Here is a 7,328-nt window from a genome sequence, read left to right on the forward strand (position 1 = left end):
TTTTGGACACTATGGTATACATGATCTCAATCACACACAAGCTCAAGACTGCAAGGACTGGTGTGTAACTAATGACCATGGAGGTTGTTCACATTCACCGTGATCCTGCTGTGTCTTGACCCTTCCAAACCTCCAGTTATTAAAAATATTGAGTCTTACCTTGGTCATAAAGGCCCGTGGTCCTGGCGAGGGTCAGTGTAGGGGTCATAGGGGTCAGTGTTCAGGGTCGTAGCGTCAATGTGGGGGGTGATAGGGGTCAGTGTTGGGGGTCATAGGGGTCAGTGTTGGGGGTGGTAGGGGTCGGTGTCGGGGTCAGTATAGGACCCTGGCTGGCATTTACCCACTGGAAGGTGGGGGGGGGGGGGGGGGGGGGGGGGGGGGGGGGGGGGGGAGGTGTGTAACACACACACACACCACAGTGTTCAGAGTCAATCGTGGCAACACATCTCCAGCCAGCGCTGCAGCGCCGAGACTGACCGATGCCCAGGGTGATGGCGCATGTCCACTCCCACCTCAACAAGAACCTCCACCCACTACACTGGACTACATGTGGGTCACTCCTGTGTACAGAGCACCATGTTTACACGGCTGGTTCACAAAAGTGCTGGAGAAACTCAGCGGGTGCAGCAGCAGCATCTATGGAGGGAAGGAAATAGGCAATGTTTCGGGCCGAAACCCTTCTTGCTGCTGGCAGCAATGTCATTGTTCTGGTTCGGGACATTCTTGACCGCCTGTGGGATTTTGGGAAATCTCAAGCCTGTGGTCTGAGGGGAAGGGGGGGGGGGAAGAGACAAACTCCATGAGACAGCAGATATCTGACCAGCCAGACTGACGTGTTTCCTGCGTGTGGTTATGCAGCTGGGACCGACCGTCAGTGTTGTCAGGCTGCAAACTGCACGCTCACAATACACAAACTCTTTCCTGTTGCTGCTTGCCTGCTTGTCACAACTTCCCCGTTGGGTAACGTTCTAGCAGGGCCCACACTGGGGATTGGGAAATGGTCTGTCAGTGATGACATTGTTACTGATATTTGGGTCACTGTGCTGGGAATTAAACTATTTCCACATCTGATGGGACAGAGGAGCTGCTACAGGTGATACCAGAAGACAAACTAATCCACAAGCTACTCTACAATACAATAGCAGGCTGCAACGCATTCAAATATATACCTTATATTATATGTGTAAAATAAAATACACATTTGGAGTATTGGGGTCAGCTCTGCTCGCCCCATTAATAACAGCTTTCCTACAACAGGAAGACCAAAACAGAACAGAATACTGTAAATGTGGCCTGAGCAATGTCTTGTGCTACCTCCCAACATCTATATTCAATACTCAGACTGATGAAGGCCAATGTGCTGAAATCCTTCTTGTGAAAGCACTTTCAGGGAGTGATGTACCTGCACTAGTAGATCCATCTGCTCCACAACCTGCCCTGCATGAAAGGGAAGGGTGAGAGGGGAAGAGTTTCACACAGATGTGTGAGCAAGCTCTTCATAGAGGCTGGCGAGTGCCTGGAACACACCAGGGAGGCGGCTGAAGCAGATAGGTTAATGGCGTTTAAAACGTGCGTGTACGTACACTCACTCACACGTACACACGTACACTCACTCACACGTACACTCACTCACACGTACACACACACACACACACACAGAGACACACACACACACACACACAGACAGACACACACAGACACACACACTAGGGGTTATGTGCAGTTAGACAGGTGATGACCTTGGCCTCATGTCCAGTGTTTATTGTGGACCGATGGGCCTGTTCCAGTGCTGTACTGTCCCATGTTCTGTGGTGAACCAACCGTTCACTGGGAGGTGTGGGTGAGTAATACATCGCAACCCCTTCGGAGATTGTCAACCCGATTCAGTGATTCAGATAAACAGGCCAATGCCCAGATCACCCTGACTCACTTCATCAGGGACAAGACGGCTTGTTTGCGGGCCGTGTTGTGGGGAGTGGTTGGGACGTGCAAGGGAGGTAATGAGTTGGAAGTACAGGGCGCTCTTAAGATTGTATAGGAAAGAACTGCAGTTGTTGGTTTAAATCAGACTGAAGAAGGATCTCGACCCAAAACGTCAACCATTCTTTCTCTCCAGAGATGCTGCCTGTCCCGCTGAGTTACTCCAGCTTTTTGTGTCTACCTTGCATTCTTGGATTGGGCTTCCAGGAGGAAGTACCAGCTACAGCGGCATCAGATCCGCCCTTGGGGATTAATGCAGGATTAGTGCAAGTGGGTGGTTGAGGGCTGGCATGACTCAGTGGGCTGAAGCACCTGCTTCACACGACAGAGGAGTGAGTGATGTCTAGGTAGATCCATCCAACTGGTGTGCCTGAAGAGGATTCAAACCCAGGACTTGGGCATCCACAGTATGGTCATTCTCTCCCTCCACCGCTGACCCATTTGGGCTTCAGTGTCCACTTTCACCAAATGGGCCTCACCACTCATCAAGGCTCGTGCAAAGCATGTTTCAAAACTACCGGCAGCCACACAGAAACAAGTTCCCTGACCCCTTCCCCAGTCTGCCTCCCGTGGTCCTGAACCAATACTCATTCTCCACCCCTTTCATGAACCATTAACCCCATGAGTCAAAAGATTTTATGCTGTAAATATTTAATTGTTACCATTATTACGTGTTTGAAACCACATCTAGTGATCAACACAATACCTGCACCATGACTCATGTACCATGGGCCATCATTTAGTGGAAAACTAAACGAGTGCATAGCTAACATCCCTGTAGACACACATGTACACCCACATGCACACACACGAATGCATGCACACACACACACATATGCACGGACACACGCACGTGTGTGCGCGCACACACACACACACACACACACACACACACACACACAGAACATACATCTCAGTGACTGGTCCACCCAAGAGTCAAACCCTGAACTTCCAATGATATCAAACCTGGCGACTGGACAACCTCAGTGTACTATTTCTGTACACTGGTACTATATCTAAGATGTGCTCATGAACAGTAATACATGCACTGAACTATAAGCAAAAAAGGATGTCACTGTACCTTGGTACATGTGTCAACAAACTATCACTGAACACTACTCGAACATCTGCATCAGTTGTTCCTGCATGTGTGACATTTGCAAATTCCACCATCTGTACTTTCTTGTATCTTGGTAAATATCGCTCTTCTCACTTGCCTCTATATTGGATTTTTTAATTGATGCTCCTCCAACAACGCCATCAAACACAGGTGGCCATGAAATATTGATGGAATCAAATCGCTTCCTGCATTTGCCCGTGCAGTCCCAGATACTTAACTAACTGCAAGATGCTTAGGGCATGTTGGAGTTGTGTACACTTATACACATGTAATAGAGCATGTGACTAGTAGGCTGTTTGAAATATTCATTGCCTTTAACCAGAGCTTTGGTTTCCTACACATCTGACGATGCCCAGACTGCTGAAGCAATAACCATATAACAATTACAGCACGGAAACAGGCCATCTCGACCCTACAAGTCCGTGCCGAACAACTTTTTTTCCCCTTAGTCCCACCTGCCTGCACACATACCATAACCCTCCATTCCCTTCTCATCCATATGCCTATCCAATTTATTTTTAAATGATACCAACGAACCAGCCTCCACCACTTCCACTGGAAGCTCATTCCACACCGCTACCACTCTCTGAGTAAAGAAGTTCCCCCTCATATTACCCCTAAACTTCTGTCCCTTAATTCTGAAATCATGTCCTCTTGTTTGAATCTTCCCTATTCTCAAAGGGAAAATTATTGAAGTGTGGTCCTGTTTTGTTAATTTTTGGTACAAATTTATTGACTGGAAAAGATCAGCAAATCAGGCAGCATCTGTGGAAAAAGAACAGGCAATGTTTCAAGTCCAAGGTTCATCATTAGAATCTTCCAGTGGCTGCAGATTTTTGGGGGATTTTCAATAAACCTAATATTACTGTTTTCAGTCTTTAACTTGTTTCTTGTTCCAGTAACAAATCTGCGACAAGTTTCTCAATCCGTGATGTTCCTTGGTGTTAACACAACTAGCGATCTGCTGTTGACCAACCACATTGATGCAACAGCCAACAAGGCACCAATATTTCCTCAGGAGACCAGGGAAATTCGTCATGTCCCCAATGACGACTAAACATTTCTGCAGATGCGCCATAGAAAGCGAATAGTTGCATCACAGATTGATTTGGCAACAGCTCTGCCGAGAGTAATAGATGTAGCCCAGTCCATCACACAGACCACACTCCCCACCATTGTAGATGTAGCCCAGTCCATCACACAGACCACACTCCCCACCATTGTAGATGTAGCCCTGTCCAACACAGACCACACTCCCCACCATTGTAGATGTAGCCCAGTCCCACACACTCCCCACCATTGTAGATGTAGCCCAGTCCCACACACACCACACTCCCCACCATTGTAGATGTAGCCCAGTCCATCATACAGACCACACACTCCCCACCATTGTAGATGTAGACCCAGTCCCACACACTCCACACTCCCCACCATTGTAGATGTAGCCCAGTCCATCACACAGACCACACTCCCCACCATTGTAGATGTAGCCCAGTCCCACACAGACCACACTCCCCACCATTGTGAATAGCAGCCAACAAAACTTGTCCGATTCTTTCTTCTCCCGCTCCTGTCCGACAGAAGGTACAGAAGCTTGCTAGCGCGCACCACCAGACCCAGGAACAGCTTCTTCACCTCCGTTATCAGGCTTCTGAATGGTGTTTCCATGAGATAGGGTACTGTCCGATTCACTTCTACCACATTGCACTTTGTCTCTGAAGCAGATGTACTACAATGCTGAGAACTATATTCTGCACTCTGGTCTCTTCCCTTTGCTCCACCTGTTGCACTTGACTTTGACTTTATTGCATTTATGTATAGTATATGTGATCTGTTTGGATAGCATGCAGAACAAAGCTTTTTACTGTACCTCGGTACATGATAATAATATAAACTCTAAATAGGTTTTCATTTTTGTGATATTTGGGTCTCAAAAATATTACAGAAATTATAACCTATTTAGAATATGTTATATATATATATATATGTGTATGTATCTATATATATCTATATGTGTATATATATATATGTGTGTGTGTGTGTGTGTGTGTGTGTGTGTGTGTATATATATATATATATATATATATAAATGAACAAGCTGGATGAGAGTAGACAATGAGAAACGGCCTGTATACAAAGTGCACCCAACACGTATGAAGGTGTCTTTGAACAGTGGTGGTTCTGTAAGGAAATGAAACGGCACATGCAAGACATCAGCTCCCACTCTCTCTAACATTGGAGAGAAGCTTCATCAGAGAAGCCGACTGCTCTCTGGAGAGGTTGCGTGTTAATCGTGACCCAACCCTGATTGACTTGTCATTTAGGAATGCCAGGAGCCTTCATCGGCACAAAATATTCACTTAATTACAAGTTGATTTGCTGTTTGACGAGTCTGACTAACACTTAGACTGAAATTAATCTCCTTCACGCCAGCCCAGTCTACGTTGCAGGGAATGGAGGGAGATCACGCAATCTAGGGTTTCCACCCGATATTTCCTGGTAAACTTACACGCCAGGTGATGTCAAACAAAGAATTGTCAGCTTCTTAGAAGAGCAAATGAGGGAGTGCTGTTTCATGATTTCTCAGGATCTGGTCCTAACTGCACTGTTACAGCCCCAGCCTCAAGCAAGATGTTACACTGAGGTACATCTGCCCTTTGAAACAGATGCAATAGGGATTATTTCATGGAGTGGGCCAGACCCCATTGGTCTGACCGTTATTTATCCAACATGCTGACAGCTGGTAGATCTGCTGCCTCACAGCATCAGAGACCAGAGTTCGATCCTGACCTCGGGTGCCATCTGTGTGGAGTTTGCACGTTCTGCTCGTGACTGCGTGTTTCCTCCGGGTGCTTCGGTTTCCCCTACATATCAAAGACATGTGCATTTGTAGGTTAAGTGGCCCTCTGTAAATTGTCTGTAGTGTGTAGGGAGTGGATGCGGAACAAACATGAATGGGTGATCAATGGTCAGCGTGGACTCGGTGGGCTGAAGGGCCTGTATCACACAGAGAGTGGTGAATCTCTGGAATTCTCTGCCGCAGAAGGTAGTTGAGGCCAGTTCATTGGCTATATTTAAGAGGGAGTTAGATATGGCCCTTGTGGCTAAAGGGATCGGGGGATATGGAGAGAGGCAGGAACAGGATACTGAGTTGGATGATCAGCCATGATCATATTGAATGGCGGTGCAGGCTCGAAGGGCCGAATGGCCTACTCCTGCACCTATTTTCTATGTTTCTATGTATCCATGCTGTATCTTTCAATCATTGTCTGTCTGTCGGCCTGGCCATTTTTGCAGAGTTTGGTGTGTTCAACCTGACTTTTACATTTCCTACCCTGGAAACTGGATTTCAAAAGTACTTCAGTGACCGAGAAAATTTGGGGAGCCCTTGCGTTATCTAAGATATTCCATACAAATGATAAATGAATTTGCACAAAGACAAAGAATCTGGCAATATAAATTTGGTGAACACAAGCTCTAATGAATTGTGGGCACAAAACATCCAGTGTGAGATCCTGTGTTTAGAGCAACCCCTGTGGAAGATGCAGGACAAATTATACCAGGGAAGAACTAGCTCATAGATTAAACAAATATTGTGTTATCTTCCGTGAAAAGAGCCAAAGGGATTCCAGATTAAGAACGTGTTTAAAGAGAATGAGAAGCCGAAATAAATCAACATTAGCAAAAATAATACTGGCAAAATGAAAGAAACGATGAGAACGTGTTTTGACAGGTGATATATTTACATATCATGGACACAGGCCCTTCAACCCACTATCTCCATGCTGACCATCTAGAAAACCATAAAATCATAAGACGTAGCAACAGAATTAGGCCATCTGCCCCATCAAATCTCCGCCATTCGATCATGGCCGATTTATCTTTCCCTCTCAACCCCATTCTCCTGCCTTCTCCTCGTAACCTTTGACACCCTTACTAACCTAAAACCTGTCAATATTGGCATTAAAAATACCCAATGACTTGGCCTCCACTGCTGTCTGTTGCAATGAATTCCACAGATTCACCACCCTCTGGCTAAAGAAATTCCTCTCATCTCCCTTCTAAAGGTATGTTATTTTATTCCAAGGCTGTGCCCTCTGGTCCTAGACTCTCCCACTGGTGGAAACATCCACTCTATCTATGCCAATTCCATTTTGCCATGTGCATTTCATCAGCTCATCCTCACCCACCTACTGCAGGGATAATCTATGAATCAATAAATCTACTA

The sequence above is a fragment of the Leucoraja erinacea genome, chromosome 35 (genome assembly GCF_028641065.1).
Source record: "Leucoraja erinacea ecotype New England chromosome 35, Leri_hhj_1, whole genome shotgun sequence".
Lineage (NCBI taxonomy): Eukaryota > Metazoa > Chordata > Chondrichthyes > Rajiformes > Rajidae > Leucoraja > Leucoraja erinaceus.